At 46.0% G+C, this 22,389-nt stretch overlaps 1 long non-coding RNA gene across 1 annotated transcript; it reads left to right on the top strand.

Annotated features, from left to right (window-relative positions):
* The first annotated feature begins 8,609 nt into the window (after nucleotides 1-8,609).
* LOC142559695 (uncharacterized) lies at nucleotides 8,610-10,203 on the top strand. The gene is made up of 2 exons (XR_012823205.1): nucleotides 8,610-8,868; nucleotides 10,076-10,203. It is a non-coding gene; the product is annotated as an uncharacterized LOC142559695 (long non-coding RNA).
* Nucleotides 10,204-22,389: the final 12,186 nt, after the last annotated feature.

The following is a 22,389-nucleotide window of genomic DNA, read 5'->3' as shown; positions in this document are numbered from 1 at the left end:
GAGACTAGGAGTTTTAAGAGAAGCGTCGGCGCCGAGCGTTACATTGGACGCCATCAAACTACTGTTAGCAACTGTGTCAGAGATGTGTCTGGCGCACTTATCGATGCGGCAGTGCGTAAGCGGTGGCTAGCTTTCCAGGTTACGGCGGCTGAGCGGGCATATATAGAAGAATGCTTCCTACTTCGTGGGAACATTACGAACGTAGTCGGGTGTGTCGACGGAACGTACGTAGGAATTAAGGCGCCTTCAATGTCAGCGTTACTGTGATTAACATTGAAGCAATGTTTAGACATGCTATATTGCCAAATTTGTCACTTCTGTGTAGCCGACTTAAATTTTGTGTTAGCGACATCTCACATGCGGCTGCTTATGATAGTGATTTTTTCGCTGGTTGATGACTTTTTGCCGATTGTTCTACTTGTCTGTCAGGGTGCCTTCCAAATGGCTCACTTTCTTGGGAAAGAGGTTAATTAAGTATAAATAGATAAATGGATATCACAAATTGTGTAAAGTAACCTATGAATCCTAATCTCATAAAGAATTTGGGGTTCTTCATTGGTGAAGTTACTTAGTATGCACAATGCTGAATTTTGGTCATGCGTAATCTATCGGCCGCACTATAAAACAGCGAGGCATTGCACAATTTGTTGCAGCGTGAGATGTGGATGTTGCGCCAAGCCGGTTGTGCCTGTGCATTTGTGGCGAAATGAAAATGCATTGAGAATCTTAGTGTGTTGGCTTGCATGAAGAAAATACTTCAGATTGTTTGCTCTGTTCACCGTCGATGCATGTGCCAGAGGTTCAGTGTATCTTCTTTATTTTGGGGGGGCGGCGTTATTCTGGATGGATAAATTGTATATTTTCGTCTCATAATGGGGCTCTAATTCTTAAGCTGTAGAATAATGCACATCCAATGCTCTGCAGAACTCTCTGTACGTGAAGATGTCATGAACCACCAAGGCAAAATTACATATCGGCAGAAATGGGGGGCAGATGCCAATGAAAAGTGGGTCTTTAACCCACCATGATAAAAATAAAAATTGCAGAGCAAATAGACCATTTATACAGCTTTAGAGCAATGATTACACAAAACGTGATATGCTCAAACGAGTAAACGCTTGCCGCAATGCCAAAGTAGGCTGAGTGACATGCAGCGTATATTGGCATTGAACATGTCTCGTAACCGTTATTTTTATTGTAAGCCCTCGCTGTCACACCTTTCCCTCCGGCACTCCCTTTACTGAAACGTGGCACTGTCTTTCCATTGGTGTCATGATGATAATGGTAACGGCAGCAGCAAGGCTGGTTAATGCTTGCCCCTTTGATTCCTGTGAGTTTAGTGGTAAAGAATATGGCACGTGCATACATACACCTGTGCTGCAAAATTTAACATTTGTGATTTTTTGGAGAGCTAATTTGTGTTGGGAAATTTCAAACATGTGCACCATTGTGGCCTAATAACTAGAGCATTGGTGATGTTGAAGACTGGGTGTATCGGTATAGTAGCTTGAAGTTTAATTGCACAACAATTTGACGGGACACAAAGAAGAGAAATACACACAGCAGAATGCTTTGCTGTGTGTGTTACTCTCCTTTGTGTGCCGTTGAATTGTTGTGCGATCCAACTTCAAATAGAGCATTGGGCTTCCTTGGTGCAGGACCGAGGAAGTGTGAGCTATTCGACAACATGCCAGTGCGTTGCCACACAATTATGGAAGTCGGAAGGTTTGCAAACAAAGCTTTGCTTTCAAATGCACCTGCTCATGTTATACAAGCACTGATTGAAAGAACCATCATACAAAAATAATGGTGAAATCAATGGCCTGTGAAAAGCGTAATTTGCATATTGACACTGTTGACATAATAGGTGCCATACCGGCCTCAAGATTGTACTGGACAGAGCAGTTTGTTTCCTATGTGAAGCACAACCTCCCATTACATGCTGTGCAGACAACCAAGCTCAGTTTGTTTTGACGTGCTACACTACATTCACTGTAATCTGTTTTTGATTCTAAAGAAGTGCCAAACACCACCTCTTTTTCCATGACGTCATGAGAATATGTGGCGAGACCTTTTGCAGCCCCTCATAATGGAAGTGTGGCCAGCCAGCTTTGCTTGGATGCCTTTATAGATTTCTGCTCCTGATCATTGTGTGCTATCAAGTTGCAGAAGTCTATGCAACTGGTGCAAGGCATTACGTGTTTCTATAGTCGGATACAACTTTAGGAGGCTGCGGAATCTGCACTTTAAGGCAGGTGAACACAAGCCTGCACCAATGGGCACGCACGCTAGACTGACATCGTGCCGCCGGACAGACTAATACCTGCTCGTTGGAGAGGGACTATTTCTTTAGACGTGGAGGCAATCGGCTGCTGCGCTTTGGTCATCTGGGCGGGGCCTCTCCTGTCTTCTGAAGTTTTTTCCAACTGTAAAGGATGCTGCTTTTCATACAACACAAAAGGACAAAGTGTACAATTATTTGGCCTATGAAATGGATACATCAGAACTGTGCTATGCAAGGGCTTAAGATGTGTGAAATATAGTACATGCAATTATAAGACAATGTTAAATATATGTGGTATCGAAGATGCATGTAATGGCACATTTGAATCGAGGTGTGTTGCAGTCATATGCAGTCTATAGGTGATAGCATTATTAAGCTCCTGCTGTTTCCTGTCTTCATTGTGAATTACACACACCGTTCATCTTGTGGCTAATCAACACGCACTGTATTCTTGCACATAGAAAGAACACACAGCACAATGACGTGTATGCTGCATTAGTGTATTTTTTATTTACATGGTTCAAGAGTGGCACAGGTTGTCTTACGTTTTTGCCTATTTTGAAGGGACACCAATGCATGTTACAAGTCTCCTAATATGCACAGCACAATGTTTATTGCAATAATTTTATTCATGCTCTTGAATAATAAACAAAATAATAAACTGAAAGCTCCTTTATAAGGTGTCTTCTGGGGGCTCGACTGGAGAGCAGTGAGGGCACCGATACTACTGTTGCAGAACAGCCCTCTGGACGTCTGCCACACTCTCAGGAGCACGTGCCTGGCGCTCGCCTACTGCCACCAGGCAGTTGAGTGCCTCCAGCAGCAGAATGTTTTGCTGCAAAAAAGTGTATTGGAGTGAATCAGCCGCATACAAGCCATTTCTTACAAAGGAAAATGCTTGTTGTACTATTAGTACTAAGTGCCCTTAACTGTGGATACCTCTAGTGTAGTATGCATAATAAAAGAATGCGTTGGGACAACGTTGCTTTATTTTTCATAACTGGGGTTTTCTTTTTCAGAGCCAATTGTCATGTTGATTAATGTGCCAGCAGCTAAGGTGGCCCCGCACCTTCACGAGTCTCTACTGTCAGCACCACAAACCTATTTTTGTTTCCTGCAAAACAAATGCCTCACCCTACAATCCCGTCTTATATGAGCTGATTGCATCCTATGCCTACAAACATCATATTTTTGTCCCATTACGCAATTTTCTATCATCCTCGGCTGTAGTTCTCTCTCCTTGACATCCATTCTGTCACGCTTCACGTCATGTAATCAGCTGTTATGAATTGGCAACAAGTGATCGATTACGTGCATGGCCTACCTGCCGATTCCTTTTTTTTTTCTTAATCTCAACTAGCCTATCAGTTGCCACGGTTTACTACGCCACTGTCTTTCTGCCTTAATGCTATCTCCAACAATTTTTGTTACTTCGCTTTCTGCACAGTCATTTACATCTCAAGTTTCTTTGTTGGCCTCCAGGTTTATGTCCCATATTGCATAACCGGTAGAATGCAATGATTCTAAACTTTTTTCAAGGATATCGGTAACGTGGCGATCACGATTCGGTAATGCCTTCCATGTGCTGTTCAACCCATGAAATTTTTGTATGTTTCCTGCTTTATATCAATACCTGCTATTGATATTTCACCTGGATAAAGATACTCTTCCATAAATTTTGCGGGCTTAATGTCACTCATGAATTTCTGTTATCTCACCAAGTTAGTGAAGGTTACCTTCATCTTTTCCATATTTTCTGGGGCCCACTTGCATGTAGAAGCACGAACACTCATTGGTTCTCACTGCCTTCTTTAAACTGCTGGACATTCAGTTCGGTACTACGAAAGCGACTTAATCCGTGCACTCTTATTATGCTAAATATGAAACAGTAGAAATATACTTATCTGCAGTTTGTCGATGTCTCCTCCACTGTGTTGGTAGCGAGATCCATCGTCGGTACCACCTCCTTGTCGCATCGTAGCTGTATAGGATGCTTGCCTTTTGCCCACACTATGTAATGTTCGTGACGCTCGCAGTCACGCAGAGTGGAGAAACTCAGCGCACTCGCAGAAGCAGCACCGGACAAGTTGTTTCTTCAGCACTGCGCCGTAAACAGTAGGTGCGCGTTGCGATCTGTAAAATCGCCGAAGCTATTGGCAGTCCTTCGGGGTGCACGGAAAGATTGCTCACGGAGGAACATAACTATCCAAGAAATAGCAGTCACCGTCGAGCCTGATCACTACGTCGCGCACCGCAAGCTCGTTGTACGAGTTTGTTTACACTGGGCGCCTCCGATGCTTAGCCGCCATGCTCGCCCGGTGAATGGATGTGATGGCGCCACCACAGCGTTCCCTCGTGGTATAACGCGAAGCGTACTAAATTACAAATTATTCTAATGCACATTCAGTGTACATGTTGTAAGCTTTGAAGTGATTTTAAACCACGTTAAACCAACTAATAATATTGTACTAAATGCGTTTGTTTTATAACTCGCTTGTGCATGTAATGCACTCGGTGGAACGACAAACAAATGAAAGAAGGCACGACCATGCACCGACGGTATGATCACGTGAGCCCCAGTTTGTCGACCGCCCAGAAGGCAACGCCCAAGGAATGATAGCCAGCCAGAGTGAATTTAGATAAACCAATGAAACTGGAGGCTTGTCGAAAGATAAACTGTGTCTCGGTGCCATTCGTGCTTTCATCTTGGGGTGTCGCCAGAGCTCGTGAAGATCCCGAGTTTCGCCAAACTCGGCGCATCCTGCATAGCACCCCAGGAAGCTGTCGACACTACAGAGCGCTTTCTAACCGACACGGGACTCCGGTGCTCCCCAAAGAAATCGGAGCTCCTTCTCTACAGCCCAACTAGAAAGGGCCGCAAGCCACATAACTAGAAACGCCCCACTGAAATTGACATTAATCTCTACACCAAGTGCGGAGATCCCATTCCCAAAATCGCGTCCATTCGAATCTTGGGAATGATACTCGAAGGGGCGGGCACGAATAGCATCACCATTCACAAACTAGCAAAGAAGACGGATAGCGTCATCGGTCTAATCAGGCGGGTGGCTAACAGAAGGAGAGGCCTGAGCGAAGAGAATCTGATAAGGCTAGTCCACGCTTTCTTGTTATGCCATTTTACGTACGTAGCGGCCACGCGCGTCTGGAAGAGGGCTGAACGAGACAAGCTAAATGCCATGATAAGGAGGGGGATCAAGAGCGCGCTCGGACTACCAAACTACACACGCACCGACCGACTCCTGCAGTTGGGTATTCATAATACCCTGGAAGAAATTGCAGAAGCACAAGAAAGGGCACAGATTCTCAGGCTCTCCTGCACCAGGGCAGGCAGACGACTCCTAACAGAGATGGGCGTCCCCCCGGCCACTGTCGAAGACGCCTATCAGGGCCTTCCGAAAGAGCAGAAAGATAGCATTCTCATATCGCCTGCCCCGCGCAATATGCATCCCCAGCGCAACGTAGAAAGAAGGAAGGCCAGGGCGGTGGCGCTCCTACGCCGCGCGACTGAACTCTCTGGCGGCAGCTGCTTCGTTGACGCGGCCCAGTATGGCAACAGCTACAATTTCACGGTAGTATCGATCAACCAACCACAGGGGTTCGACCGTTAACGCCGCTTCGGTACGAAGCACGTCGTCGCGTGCGGCCGAGCAAGTGGCCATTGCCTTGGCCCTCCTGGACGACAAACATGCCCATATCTTCAGCGACTCCAGGGCAGCCATCCGCGCCTTCAGCGTTGGCGCTGTGTGTAAGGAAGCCTGTCGCATCCTCGACGGCAAAAGCATCGCTACCCACACCCTCACGTGGTTCCCCGCTCACATGGGATCGATTGTGGGAGGCCCCACAAACCTCAACGAGCTGGCCGACTCGAAGGCGCGAGGTCTCGCTTTCCGCTACCATGGAGAACTCCAACGCCGGCCCGCAGTGGTGGAGAACAGAGACCAACCGACCACATACAATGAAATTGCGCAGCACTTTTATCTCGGCAGAAGAGACTTTCCCCTTCCACACAAGAAGTTAAATAGAGCGCAGGCATTGACCCTCAGATTATTGCAAACAGACTCGTATCCCAGCCCAGCTTTATTCCACAAGCTTTATCCCGCAACCTATGCCACTGATTCTTGCAGGCACTGCAATGACATCGCTAGCCTAGACCATATGCTCTGGCGTTGCCCCTCGTTACGAGGCACAGAACAAATTAATGAGGACAAGTGGCTCTCCGCTATCAAGAGCCCCGATGCCGGGGCGCAACTATGAGCTGTCCAGAGGGCCGACGATGCGGCGGTCGGGTATGGCCTGACTGTCCCAACGTGGGAGCGGCCCGCAGCGCGCTGAGTCGCGTACCTCAGGACCTTCATTAAAGTTTTGCATCCATCCATCCAAAAAGCAAGTTGTTCAAGAAGTGCCAATATATTTAATATAGCCTTTTCATCTGTCTTTACGAATGAAGCTAACCCTACTGAAACAGAATTGTTTCCATTTAGTTTACCTGAAATGCCACCCATAAACATTACTTTCACTGGTATCCTTTCCTTAATTGAAAAAAATGAAGTTGTCATCTTCTACTGTTACTGACGAAATAAATTCCAAGCTCTTAAAAAACACTAAGCACATATCTGCCGAATTTTTACTGTTACTGTTTTCCCAGTCACTCTCCTCAGGAATTCTCCCTTACGACTGGAAGTGTGGGAGGCTCATTCCAGCTCACAAAGCAGGCAACAGAGACTGTCCGTTAAATTACCGCCCCATATCTCTAAGTAGTGTGTGTTGCAAACTCATGGAACGTATAATATACTCTCAGATGATGCAGTTCCTTGATTCTAACAGCTTTTTTATGCCTCTCAACATGGATTTCGAAAAGGCCTCTCATGCGAATCCCAACTAGCCCTTTTTCTTCACGCCCTGCATGCTAACCTCGACACTAACCTACAGACAGATGCTAATTTCCTTCACTTCACCAAGGCTTTTGATAAAGTACCACACAAGCGTCTACTAATGAAGCTCTCTCAACTAGACCTCCCACCCGAGGTTCTAAACTGGATCGCCCAATTTCTGACTAACCGCTCTCAGCTTGTTTCCCTTAACAATGTCAAGTCTAACTCGCTACCTGTAACGTCCGGCGTGCCGCAGGGATCTGTCCTCGGCCCACTTTTATTTCTAATGTATAGCAACGACTTGCCTAACAATTTATCATGTAACATCCGCATGTTCGCTGACTACTGTGTTATCTACCGCAACATAACTAACATATCTGACCAAATAGCCCTACAGAATGATCTGAATAAAGTGTTCGACTGGTGTAACCGCTGGCTAATGACCCTTAATGCTAAGGGCCAAACAATGAAACCTTCCTTACCTCAGTAAGTAAGCCTTCATTGCGGTGAGGCTGCCTTATGTCACTCTGAAAGCCTCCTTATTGAGGGGCCCTCAGTGAAGGCTTCCTTGGTGCTTCCTCAGCGTAAGGCAGCTCCGAGCGCCTTGCCTCAGTAAGGAAGCCTTCATTCTGGTGAGGCCACCTTATGCCACTCTGAAAGCTTCTTTACTGAGGAGCCCTCAGTGAAGGTTTCCTTGGTGCTTTCAGCGTAAGGTATGCCCGAAGCTACCTTCATGCGTCCTTACGCCGCTCCTGACCCTGAATGAGCGCTTCACCTCACTGCTTAGCCACGTGACGTTTGCTTGCGCACGCGCGCTGTCGCCGACCTGCGGAGAAGCGCGAGCACCATGTGAGCGCGGGACGCGCGGGCTGTCTTGGCAGGCATGTTCATATGAGAGAGAGAGAGAGAGAGAGAGAGAGAGAGAAAGAGAGTGTGTGTAATTGTAAAGAAGAAGAGGCGCTCGTATCAGCCGCACGTTCGGGATGAGTGGCGTTGCTAGGCGTTGCATGACGCCGGCGTGCCAGCGTTGCTGGTGACCATCAGGTTTTGCGCTATAATGTTGAACTTTTTACGTTTAGTAAACAATACTAGAAGAAAGAGCGTATGCGTCTCTATATTAACACTTCAATTTAAAAATTATGCGACGACACAACATCTTTTTATTAAATAGTGGTGTTCGCGTAGAGCTTTTAAGAGGTCCTCTCGGACCCAGGCATGCGGCAACCGTTCCTTACGTGAGGACAGCCCAAGGGAGCCATAGAGAAAGAAATTCAACAAGAGGGGACACTCTTCAAAAACTGGCAACAGGAAAGACGTCACGCCTAGTTTCAACAACATCCGTTAGTTGACGCGAGCATCAGAAAAAAAGAATGTGAAATAAACTTCCATACAACGTTTTATTTTTTTTATTCCTTCCCACTAAAGGTGAAAAAGTTTTGCGTGTAAATGAACTTATACTTTGCAACTTCTTGTTGCGTTGCCTAGCAACAAGCTAGCGGCACGCCAGACGCGCGTGCATACGTCATACGCCAGACAAGCCGCAGGAGTGAGCGAGGCCGGCTGCGCATGTGAAGCTCGCGTGCTCGGCGAGCCGTCTCTTTTCGATGTAGCCCGTTTTTTGGGCTCCCGGCGTTCTCTTGTGTTCCGTGTGCATTTCGACACGGCACCGCTGCACTACTGGACAACAGCAAGGTGAGGAATTTTGTTTGACAGTCTGCGACGCACTTCAAGTACATTTAGGCTTACTGCACAAAACTGAACCTATATAGTGACGCAGTTATCGAAAAACAGCTCCGCAGTCCAAGCCTAGTTAATATGAGTTAATTACTCGTACTGGGAGATGTTTGCGACGCTTTCCATGAGCCCAAGCATAATTATAACCTGTTTGGGTAGTTTTTGGGCACGCTCGCCGCACCTGGCTTTCTGACGAAAAGCACCTTGGCCGTGTGACGCAGTTTCCCGTGTACTGAATCCTACCGGGACAAGTTTTGGCGCTTTCTCTGACCCAAGACATTATTGTAACTAATTTCACTACTTTTTGGGGTACTTTTCAAGCACAGTGGCCGCACTCAGCGTAGTGGCGCAGTTAGCGAAAAGCAGCTCAGCTGTGTGCCGCAGTTAGTTTCGCGTGTACTGAATCTTACTGGTAGAAGTTCGTGACGCATTCTCTGACCCGAAAAAGTATTGTAATTTATTTGGTAACTTTTTGGGATATCTTGAGGCTTGCTCGCCGCGCCTGGGGTTGTGAAGGTGTTAGCAAAAAAGCAAGCCGGCCATAGTGAGTTAGTTTTGCGTGTACTGAATTTTAGTGGGACAAGTTTGTGACGCATTTTATAGCCCTGCAACAACATATACCTTATTTCAGTACTCCCGTCTCGAAAACGCGACGAGCGATTGCCGAGAGTGATAACACGGGAGTGTTGCATGCGCCGGCAGGACGCGTAAAAGATAACGCCGAAGAGCTCAAGAACTTGACATTTATGTATTCTGAGCGACTGAAAACAGGCTTTGCACCCACGAGTCTGACTTGAGTGCGATTAGAAGGCATTCTGTGAGCATGTAACATGGTCTGGCTGAGCCTATGTTGTAGCCACCTTTGTGTACTTGGCGTACCATCGCGTCGACTGAGGCCAAGTTGTTTTGGAAACGCGCAGTCCCCCGTGTATTTGTGCACTTAAAGTGCGGAAAATAATGCCCGGGAGAGGAGGGGTGCTTGAGATCGTATGTTCAGATTTTATGGCATTGTTTGGGAGGAGTCTTTGCTGCAGAATGTACGAAAAAGTGAATTTATCTGTAATGCCGCTCATTCACCACTTACGCACGTTTCGCCTCTATACGCAATACTCCTGTTAGGTCAATATACCGAAATGATACATGCTTGTAATTTACTTTCTTTCAGCTGATGGCATCCGGTGGAGCATCGTACGGCAACGACTGCTGCTTACCTGGTGCCACAACTTTGGATGAATGCAGAAGCCCGGAACGAGCATTTATATAGAGCAAAATAAACATTTCATCATTTCAGAAGGCGTCTTTCGTTTTCTTTATGAAATTGCACCTGACAGATTCGGCGCAGTCTTGTAAAGGTCAATCGCAATCATTTCTACTTAATAATGAAACGATTCCGCGCCAAGGCCACGCGAGGTTCAGCAGAAGCGAAAAAAAAAAAAATGAATGCCGCACCAAGCAGCGGAGCCGGCGCGGCGTGTACCAACTGGTGTTCAAAACGCGCGCGCCCAAAACCGAAACCGGAAGGAGTCAACAACATCCGCTTGGTGTGCTACAGTCAATTCGGCCGCTGGGCTCTATGGGAGTGTCCGCTCTTGTTGAAATTTCTTTCTCTATGAGGGAGCTTTCAGAGTACGCTTGCTCCCTCCAGCAGCCCTTCGCTGTAAGGAGGCCTCACGTAAGGTTAGGAAGCTGTCGCTACCTTCATGCGTCCTTACGCTGCTCCTGGCCCTGAACGAGCGCTTCACCTCAGTGCTTGACCACGTGACGTATGCTTGCGCGTGCGCGCTATCGCCCGCCTGCGGAGTACCGCGAGCGTGGTGGCAAGCGTGACCGTCAGCGCCTTGAGCCACCTTGAGCTGATTCAACGCAGTCAAAGAAGAAATGGCGTCGTGGCGAGATGACAGTGCGGCTGACTTCGTGGAATTTGTGAAGCGTGGCTGTGAGTTTGTGTTCGGAGATGTGTACCGGTATTCACCCGCAGTGAGGTCACTTCGCGACGCGGTAAACCCCATGGAAGTGTACAGTGAAGAAGAGTTTGCCTTCAGGTTCCGCTTCACCAAGGCGTCCGTGTTGGCCATCATGTCCGATTTGCAGTTGAAAGACAACAGGGACCAAAGGGGAGCGCCGTTTCCACCGTTGCTGAAGCTTCTCATAACGCTTCGTTTTTACGGCGCTGGTGCCATTCAGACCGTCGTGGGCGACCTGGTGCATGTTTCCCAGCAGTTGTGTCCCGTTGTGTGTGGGTAATTACGCAAGCCATATGCGTACGCCTGTTTCCGAAATATGTGCGGCTCCCCACGGCAGCTGAAGCGCAGTGTGTGATGGCCCGATTCTACGAAATTGTCCGGTTTCCCGGTGTCACCGGGTGTATTGACTGTACGCACATCCCCATCGTCAGTCCTGGGGGTGAGAACGCCGAGGTGTTCCGCAATCGCAAGGGATTCTTCTCGATTAACGTGCAGGTAAGCTTACGTATTTGTTTGTATTCTCCTATTACTACTTTATCGTGTGAATTTACTGTCGCATTAGTAGCTGCTAACTATGTCATGTATGCACACCTTTGCATCATCAGTACAGCGAAGTGCAGTCGTCCGCAGGATTGCCTAACTCGTGCGCCGACCCCTCGCACAATGAAGGCGACAATTCCTAAGACAGTAGCTTGTATAGGCACTGTTTGCGCTTGAGTAAAGACGCGTAGCCATACAGATTTTCCTGTCAGTAACGCCGTACATCTAATTCAGCGCGTAGCGAAGATGTCACTTTATTTGGCGTGCAGTACACCTAAGTGCTTTGAAAAAATGTGCCGTTGGTTTCATATAGAACGATGGCTGCATTTTTGTGGCACATATAGCGGCGAACTGTGAAGCGTCACTTTGTGGTGCTAATTGCTATCAATAGTGAAACATAGCGTCTCACAAAATTCGCTGCATTTGCGATCACCATTTTCGTATTTACTGAATATTTTGGAGTGGAATAATTCACATTGAACACGTTAGTGTGCTAAGCAGTGATCCCGCAGCTGTATGTAGGTTATGCATCAGAAAGTGCCGCCAAATATGGTGCACTGATGTGAAATATAGGGAGAATACATATGATGTATCATGTTGGTTGATCAGAAAGGATGCATGCAAGCTACAAATGTTCACGCATGGTTGCTCTTGTCAGACGTGACCATTTTAAATATATGCACACTTATTTGTTGATAGGCTGTTACTGGTCCAGAGCTGCAATTTTTCGACCTTGTAGCAAGTTGGCCTGGATCCGTGCATGACAGCAGAATATTCGCCAGCAGCAGACTCATGGCGCTGTATGAGCAAAGAGCTGTGCCTGGCGTTCTCCTTGGTGGCCAGGGATACGCTTGTCTACCGTTCCTCATGACACCGCTGAGGGATCTGCGCTCTGATACCGAAAAGAGGTAATGGCACATGCAACTTGGTATGACCAGTTATCATACATGCACTCTTTATGTTTAGTGCTATTGAACTTTGCTTAAATCTTGAGTGTTATGTAAAGAAACAGAGAATGCAAGCGTACTATTTCATTTGCAAATGACAGAGATACTTGTACATTGAACACATAACTTACAGAAGCGGAACAGGCAAACAAATGGGAAGGTAAACCTCTGAAATTTTTTGGCTCCTTATGTACAAGCCCCCACATGCCTTACTCCAATCTCTGAACAGTATTACTGTGTCCACACTGCCACACTGGCCATTTACTGTTTGGTTCATTATCTCGAAGGGCACATAGGCTTCACAGTGTGAATGGTAATACCATAGGGAGCTAGTGAGTACAGTTGAAAGATTTTAAAAATGTATATTACTACTTGCCTGCTAAACAAAATAACTAAATTGTTCGCATTCACTGTTCCGCAGTGAAGTATGGCTGTAACTGGGCCTGCTCAAAATTCCATCTAAATTTATTGCTTGTTGCTTAAGAATTTCTTTTACATTTTATTTTTTTCTCCTGCAGGTACAACTCCAGTCATATAAGAACGAGAAACAGCGTGGAACGCGCATTTGGCGTATGGAACAGGCGCTTCGCTTGCCTGAGGTTAAAGCTGCTGACAAAGACTGACCGGTCTGCAGCCATTATTACAGCTTGTGCAGCACTGCACAACCTTGCCCGTATGTTGCGAGACCCTTGTCCACGTCCTGATGAGGAACACCTCGACGCGAGTCTGCCTGACAGTACTACCCAAGGGGATCCAGACACGCTTCTGGGCACACAAGTACGCAGCTGCTACATCCGTCGGTGCTTTTCCTCTGGGCACAGGAACGATGAAGTGGACTTGATTTAAACATGCAGCTACTCAGTGTCTATTGTGAGCAGTGTACGTTAGGTGCTTCGAAAAGCTATGTTCCACTTACCATTGAGAGTGTTGGCTAGCTGCTGGACAAATATGTTCAAGTCACCCGCAGAGTACCAGTTGAGGCTGGCTGACCTTGCAGTGAGTAAAACGCTGTGTGCAGTGAGCAAAACATTGCTATTTGTAAACATGACATGTTGTAGTTTAAAAAACGACATTTCAGACCTACTGTTTCTTCTGAAAATGACATAATTTATTTAAAGTAAAATACAACAGGTACATGTGCACAATGACTAGTTGTTACCCGTGAAACAAAACAAACAAGAACCTGAGCATTCTTGCCATCAATTGCGGCATAATGTATTGAAAACCTTAGCTACGTTTGCTTGCCTTTGCACTTCAAGAAGTTACTATTACAGATATCCTTTAATCCGCCTGCAGCTGTTTTCTCAGGAGCTCCTGCTTCAGTTTTTGCACCTTTTCTTTTTCTTTCAAAATACGAACTTTAATTTTATGCAGCACATTTTGTTTTTTCCTTTCATCGTTGTGCTGCTCCTTCAGGTGGCTAATTTTCAGCTCGTGTTCTTCTACAATGCATCTCCTTCTTTCGTTGTGTTCAATCGCTTTGTTTTTTTTTGTCGCTTTTGATGGCATCGAGACGAGCCTCAAGTTCAGCCTGAAGTGTCTCCTGCAAGAGACCTAGCCTACCTCCACGGACATGCCGCATACTTGGCTCATCTGCACGTTGACTGTTGTGTGTGTTTGTGTCAAATCCAGACTCATGCATAGAAGGATTGTCTTCATCACCCATGCATGATGTACAAGAGCTGTGCACCATTGACTGCATTGCTGCTCTGTCACTTGAGCTGAGTTCGATTGTTCGTTCTGCAAAGAAGTGGTTTCATCCATTTTAACAACTTGCATAAATTGTGAGGAAGTAGATCATGAAATAAAATACAACTGAATTTGTTAAATGCTTTCAGATTCTCTGTCATGGAATTTATGCAGTTACAAATGATAACACGCCTGTACCAGTACCCCTCTTAACAGTTCCAGGTATACAGATTTTTTTTTAGCTGCACCAAACTTGTAACCTTTGCCTATGGCAGATTGCGCAATATGACCCTTCCTCTAAATTAGTCAATGCAGTGGCCATTCCTTCCAGAAATCAAAGTGCTTAATTTACCAGGTAACGTAGTTACACTAATTACCATTTTATTTAATTGCTTTATGCCACACAATTCAGCATACGACTCATTTGCACGGCGTATGCACTTGGAAAGAATTCTCTGGACTGTGCCACTTTGCAAGATAATTTTCAAAGTGTCAGATGAAATGTGCTCGTATTGCAGGTACTGTTTTAAGAAACCGCTCTTGCATGTATTGAAGCACAGAAGTGGTGTTGACACCAATGCATTTCGACGGACATTTTGAAGATATCTTGGAACTCTTGCTGTACAGAGAATTCGTTCTAAGTGTGTGCGCCATGCGAATTCAGTGGCTATAATTTATATGTTGAAATGCAAAGTAATTGATTAAAAAACTAATTAGCAGAATTACGTTACTTGTTATAATTACCATTCCCATTTCTTTCAGAATTAATGGCCGCTGCATTGAGCAATGTACATCAAAGATTATAATTGCATTACCTGCCACAGGCAATTTTTTAAAGAAATTTTCTGCTCCTAAACCAGCTTGCACAAACAGTGTGTCCCAGCTAACTTTACCTAGAGTTTTAAAATATGCGAATGCCACATAGCTCGACATAACCAAGGTAAGTAATGTTTACCGTCTCTTGGAGATACTCCAATTATTTTATTCAACCTAATTACGCAATTAGTCTGAAATAAGTCATCATGAAACTTCCCAAATGTTATAATTACATCACAAATGTCAATGAGAAAATTGTAGAGCGATATGAAAAACACCCGATACAGCTTTCGGATGCTCAATACGTGCTACATAGAAGTATTTTTCCGATTGTGAAGGAAGCCCGCAAATGCATGCGAAATTGTCGCGCGAGTAACCGCTCGAGCCAGTTTGCGTGTACTTGCAGGCTTCCTTCACGCTCGGAAGAACACTGCTATGTAGCACGTATTGAGCATCAGAAAGCTGTATCGCAGGTTTTTCATGCTAATTTACAATTTTCTCTCTGCCACTTTTCATGTAACTATAACATTCACAAGTTGATAATTAATTAGGGGTAATTATATCATTACATAGATTGAAAAAAAAACTATCACAGCATCTCCTAGCGACAAGTAACATTACCTTGGTTCTGTCCAGCTACATACCATTCGCATATTTTTAAACTCTGACTAAAGTTAGCTGGGACACCGAGCAGGTGACTTGGGTGCATGCAGAACGCGAGCAACATATTTGTATATGAAAGCGATGACACCGATCCCCCAGAATAGAGATGGGTTCGTTTACGAGAAAAGGAAAGGTCGGCCACTCTGCACTGTAAAAAGGAGGAGAGAAGAAAGAGGGTTTTATGGGGTGACCATGTGGACAGAAAAGAGATGGCAATATATGCAACCACATCACGAAAACGGCTCACGAAAACGGCTAATCAAAATCGTGAGTGGAGATGTGTGCTGCGGAAGAAGCGCTAAAGATGCCTGGAGAGCTTTCCACCTCTGGCCACGCTGCCAGTACCAGGTCTTTCGAGAGGGACCTGCTCTCGCTATTCTACGCACCTTCATCACTGTCGGCCGGTCCGCTGTCATGCAACATTCCGTTCAGTATCTCCAAAGCGCTTTGCGTATCTGATGGAGCATCTAGCGGGCGGTCGCTGTCAAAGGGGTTTGGTACTCGCGTGGTCAGGTGTGGTACGACAGCTTCAACCTGTGCAAGCCGATCGTCTATAGGCTGTGGTGGCGGGCCGCCTCCTGTAAATATGCAATACGCATTGTATGCAATACGCATTGCCTTTTCACGAAGCAGTGAAACATACCTGTAGCCATGACATCACGAATTTGTTTCGCTTTCTCGCGCTTCCACCTTTGCTTCACGTTATCCCACAGCTTCTTGAGCTGTTTGGCGTCCCGGGCACGCACAAAGGGCCTGCTGTTATATTCTGCGCACAGTTTTTTCCCATGCCTTGGCCTTCGCGCTTAACGACACGGCGTCCGTGCGCTTGTTCTCGATGACGTCCTTATACTTGTTGATGAGCTCCTGCAGAAGGTCCTTCTCTTCTTCGGTGAAGTATGTCTTGCCAGGCATGTTGGTGTCATTCGCGCGTTCTGTACGAATAGATTTGATAGGCATTGCACGGCGCATGCGTGCCAGTGCTATCAGAACGCATCAAGTTTTGCGCTAGAATGGGGTACTTTTTCACGTATAGCAAACAAAACTATAAGAACATGTCACCGCATCTTTATATTAGCACTTCAATTAAAAACTTGCGCAACGATACAACTTCTTTTTATTCAATAATGGTGTTTGCGTAAAGCTTTTAAGTGATACTCTGGAACTCAGGCGGGCGGCAACCGTTCCTCACGCGAGGACGGGCGAAGGCAGCTTTCAGAGCACGATTGCTTCCTCCATTGGTCCTTCACTGTAAGGAGGCCTCACGTAAGGTTAAGAAGCGGTCTAAGGAAAGCAGCGTTTCATTGTTTGGGCCTAACAAATGTAAATTAGTTTCCTTCCACCGCCGCCAAAAGCCGCTCCAATTTCCCTATGAAATCGCTAACATACCAGTTGAAACAAGTGGATCCTATAAATACCTTGGTATGTGTAACACTAACCCCTGATCTTTCCTGGCGCACCCATGTCACGAATATCATTTCATCGGCTAACCGACCATTAGGATTTCTAAAACGTCATCTGCGTCACTCACCCTACCACGTAAGACTTTTGGCTTACCAATCGCTAATTCGCCCCAAACTTGAGTACACAAGTTTATTTGATTAACGCCATCGAAGTAGTGCAAAATCGTGCTGCTCACTTCATTCATTCTTCTTATTCATACGATATCCGCGTGTCATCCCTTAAAAATGAATGTGGCCTGCCCACTCTTTCGTCTCGCCACACTATCACTTTACCACCAGTTTTATCACAGTTCTTTCAGTCATCCACCTGACATCGCTACCGCCGCGCGCACTTCCCCCCGCACGGGCCATCCACTTCAAGTCACCCGACCCCGTTCTGGCAGCACAACTTTTTCCGCATCATTTTTATTGCGGCGCAGCTTCAGAATAGAATGGCCTTCCCCACGACATTGTTCCAATCACCTGTCCATCACGTTTTATTCAAAGTGTATCCATATACCTGTCTTGTTAAAAACCTGTGGCATTAGTAACATCTCTGTACAACCCACCCCTTATGTAACACCCCCTTGTGGGGTCTTAAAGGAAATAAAGTGAACTTCCCGAATCGATCGTCCTCGAACGTAATCATGTAAATTTCATGATTTATTATCCACACAACCTATGTAATCCTTGTATTAACTGCAGTTCCCCCTTGTTTTTGTTCGTTTCAATCACGCATTGTTTTTCAATTTTGCTTCTCTGTACCAAGCGTTCTTGAATTGTCTTTCGCTCCACGGTGTGTATGCTGGGTAATATTCTTTTACTAGTACGTCTTAGTGATCCCTATTTCACCATGTGTATCCTGTTGTTTTCTGACTGATTTTTATTCCTGCAATCACTTGTGACGTTCTTTTTTACTGGGGTGCTATGCAGGATGCGCCGAGTTTCTCGTTCACCCGAGTTTTACCCGAGTTTGCTCGACGGCAGTCAGTGAACGGAGATAGCGTGAAACGCGCAAAGGCTGCAGGCAAAAAAATATGTAGACAAAAAGCCGCGTATGACAACATGAGCGCCCCCTGCGCGGCACGCTGCTTCCACGTTTCAAGCGCAGACGGCTGCACAACGAAACAAGCCAGCGCCGCGTATTGTTACCAACGGATTATCGCAACTTAGCAATACCATAGAGAAAGAAATTTCAACAAGAGCGGACACTCCCATAGAGCCCAGCGACCGAATTGACTGTAGCACACCAAGGGGATGTTGACTCCTTCCGGTTTCGGTTTCGGGCGCGCGCGTTTTCAACACCAGTTGGTACACGCTGCGCCGGCTCCGCTGCTTGGCGCGGCATTCATTTTTTTTTTTTTTCGCTTCTGCTGAACCTCGCGTTGCCTTGGCGTGGAATCGCTTCATTATTAAGTAGAAATGATTGCGATTGACCTTTACAAGACTGCACCGAATCTGTCAGGTGCAATTTCATAAAGAAAACGAAAGACGTCTTCTGAAATGATGAAATGTTTATTTTGCTCTATATAAATGCTCGTTCCGGGCTGCTTCTGCATTCATCCAAAGTTGTGGCACCAGGTAAGCAGCAGTCGTTGCCGTACGATGTTCCACCGGATGCCATAAGCTGAAAGAAAGTAAATTACAAGCACGTATCATTTTGGTATATTGACCTAACAGGAGTATTTCGTGTAGAGGCGAAACGTGCGTAAGTGGTGAATGAGCGGCATTACAGATAAATTCACTTTTACGTACATTTCGCAGCAAAGACTCCTCCCAAACAATGCCATAAAATCTGAACATCCGATTTTCAAGCACCCCTCCTTTCCCGGGCATTATTTGCTGCACTTGAAGTGCACAAATACTCGAGTGACTGCGCGTTTCCAAAACAACTTGGCCTCAGTCGACATGATGGTACGCCAAGTACACAAAGGTGGCTACAACACAGGCTCAGCCAGACCATGTTACACGCTCGCAGAATGCCTTCTAATTGCACTCAAGTCAGACTCGTGGGTGCGAAGCCTGTTTTCAGTCGCTCAGAATACGTAAATGTCATGTTCTTGAGCTCCTCCGTGTTATCTTTTACGCGTCCTGCCGGCGCATGCAACACTCCAGTGTTATCACTCTCGGCAATCGCTCGTCGCGTTTTCGAGAAGCGTGAGTACCGAAATAAGGTATATGTTGTTGCAGGGCTATAAAATTCGTCACAAACTTGTCCCATTAAAATTCAGTACACGCAAAACTAACTCACTAGTGCCGGCTTGCTTTTTTGCTAACACCTTCACAACCCCAGGCGCGGCGAGCAAGCCTCAAGATATCCCAAAAAGTTACCAAATAAATTACAATACTTTTTCGGGTCAGAGAATGCGTCACGAACATTTACCAGTAAGATTCAGTACACACGAAACTATATATATATATATATATATATATATATATATATATATATATATATAACTGCGGCATACAGCCGAGCTGCTTTTCGCTAACTGCGTCAATAAGCCGGGCGCGGCAACCGTGCTTCTAAACTACCCCAAATATAACGACGTTAGTTAAATAATGTTGGGGTCCACGGAATGCGCGAAAACTTGTCTCTCTTAGGCGCTACGACGTAGTACACGCATGTTGTACACGCGCAAATGCGTCACACGGCGGAGCCGGTTTTCGCTCACCGCGTCTATAAGCCGGGTGCGGCAAGCGTGCCCAAAAACTACCGAAATAAGTTACAGTAACGTTGGGGCTCATAGAAAGCGTCGCAAACATCTCCCAGGACGAGGCATTAACTCAAATTAACTGCGCCAGGACGGCGGAGCTGTTTTTCGCTAACTGCGCCACTCGAACTAAGCCTAAATGTGCTTAAAATGCGCCGCACACTGTCAAACACAATTTCTCACCTTGCCGTAGTCCAGTAGTGCAGTGGTGCCGTGTCGAAATGCAGACGATACGCAAGAGAAGCATAGAGAAGGCGGGGAGCCCCAAAAAAATGGGCTATATACAAAACAGACGGGTCGCCGAGCACGCGAGCTTCGCACGTACGGCCAGCCTCGCTGACTCCTGCGGCTTGTCTGGCGCATGACGTATGCACGCGCGTCTGGCGTGCCGCTAGCTTGTTGCTAGGCAACACAACAAAAAGTTGCAAAGTATAAGTTCATTTACACGCGAACATTTTTCACTTTTAGTGGAAAGGAATAAAAAAAATAAAACGTTGTCTGGAAGTTTATTTCACATTCTTCTTTTTCTGACGCTCGCGTCAACTAATGGATGTTGTTGAAACTAGGCGTGACGTGTTTCCTGTTGCCAGTTTTTGAAGAGTGTCCCCTCTTGTTGAATTTTTTTCTCTATGGCAATACCGTGACTGTCCCGCTGTCTGTCGGCACACTTGTCGTGAGCCGCTTGCCACGCCTTTCCCGGGTGCGTCAAAGGCGTGCCTCCTCTTTCGGCAACTATGTTTCTATCCTCCATCGAATGCGAGCAGGGTACATGCGGCGCATTCTTGCACCTACGCTTTCGCCCAAACGAATACGTTAAAATACAACAAATAAAATAACGAACATTTTTATTTCTTTAAGTGTCTGTTTTTCGTCTTGAATGCTAGAAATTTCTGATGACAAACGGAGATCGAGCAAATTATTAAATATTGTACTTCTTGCCGCGAATGGCGACAGCGAGGCGAAAGCTTAGAAGCGGATACATTAAAGCGGGTCGCACGCACGAGGCAGTTCATACGGTGAGAAGTCGCCTAGGGGCGCTGCAGTGCTATTCTCAATAATGTCAGTGATCACCACTCTTTTTCTATTAGGGGAATAGAAACGCAGCGCCGCGGTACGGCTGTTCATCGCAGGCGCCTTAAGGCCCCCGCTTTACCAAATAAAAACGATACACTAGTCATAAATACGGGAGCAACGGCTGTCGCTGCAAAATGGCGGTCCGTGGTGCCCGTAGCACCCGTGACGCAGTTCCAGTGAAAGTGTACCAGTTTCATAGAGTTACTATACTGACTCTAGAGGACAAGCTACCCATAGCATAGAGTTTCCTACAAAATTACTAGAGGGAACTCTGGCGCTGCAGTCGTTGTCCTACCATGGGAATGATGGGAAGTACATGGATTTGTCTGATCTTCGTGCTTGTGGCTTTAAACGTACTTGTGGCTTCGTTTATAGCTCTTTCTGGGCTTTTCATCGTAGAGTTACCATACTGACTACACTACTCTATGCTTTTCTTTCGGCATCTTTTCGGTTACAGCGTCGGCCCGTCTCGGCTGATTGTGAACGTATTGAAAGCGGTGAGCTCAAAAGCTGTAACTGCCGTAGTGGCGTGACTGGGATGACCGAACGATCTATGAGCGAGCAACGAACGGCGGTACCAGCGTCACCGAGAGCCTCCACAATGCTCGCGGCGTTAATTTTTTAATCGCTGGCTTGAAAAGGCGGACGTGTGTCGTTTGGTTCTGTTTTGTTTACACTTGGCGACACGATTAATTTATGATGTTGACGGGCCCAAGTCAGTGCAATTGTGTTCTTAATTTTGTGCAGCATGTAAGCGTTGTTCGCAAAGCGCAGCAGAAGGCTTCTGCTGTGCTTTGTTTTCGCCTCGGCGATGACAGAAACTGTGTGGCTGATGTCACGCATAGAGTCTCACGGACTACAAGCCATCCTCTACAAGAACAAGGCTGTCCGTACCGTAGACTGTTGTGTGTACGGCATTTTTCGCGGACTGTGTAACGAAGCCTTTCAGCATAATTTATTAAATGCATCTCGTGTGACTCACACCACTGCATAATAGCAGAGGTGCTCACTTCACAACTTTATTAGCACAATCTTTTATACGTCGAACGAAACTAGCGAAACGGAAATATTGCCTATTCCCATCATTTCCATCGTCCCTTTCCACCACTCCTTTCCCCCAAAGCTGTGAGCCATAGTCCATAAATATGTAGTAGCCCACTTGGCCTGCGCAAAAATAAGCAAACGCGTACTCATTAGTTACTAATGATGTGTTTATGCTCTCTTACCTGCTTAAGCACACTAGTACGGCACCATCACTTACAAAAATGAAGCGTCATATTTGAAAAATAATTTCTATCTGGCACTGCATTTTTCAAATTCTTGCTAAATCTAGTTACCAGTCACAAAGGCAACACTGGTACTACAAGCTTTTTTCTCCTAATCTTTTGGCGTTCGCATTTTTCTAAGCGCGTGCTGTCAATTAATTTCAGTATTTTTACATAATAATTGTGAATTGTCGCATTCACTAAGCAATATGTTGCTCAATACGATCAATTTGCAAAGCTACAAAGCCGGTTGAAGCCGGAAGGACGAAGTTTAGGCAAATCCATGTACTTCCCATAATTCCCATGCTAGGACAACCGCTCCCATTGTAGCTCACGTAGACACTAGCGCCACAGTTCCCTCTAGTAATTTT

The sequence above is a fragment of the Dermacentor variabilis genome, chromosome 10 (genome assembly GCF_050947875.1).
Source record: "Dermacentor variabilis isolate Ectoservices chromosome 10, ASM5094787v1, whole genome shotgun sequence".
Taxonomy (NCBI): Eukaryota; Metazoa; Arthropoda; class Arachnida; order Ixodida; family Ixodidae; genus Dermacentor; species Dermacentor variabilis.
This window is presented reverse-complemented; position numbering and strand designations above follow the sequence as displayed.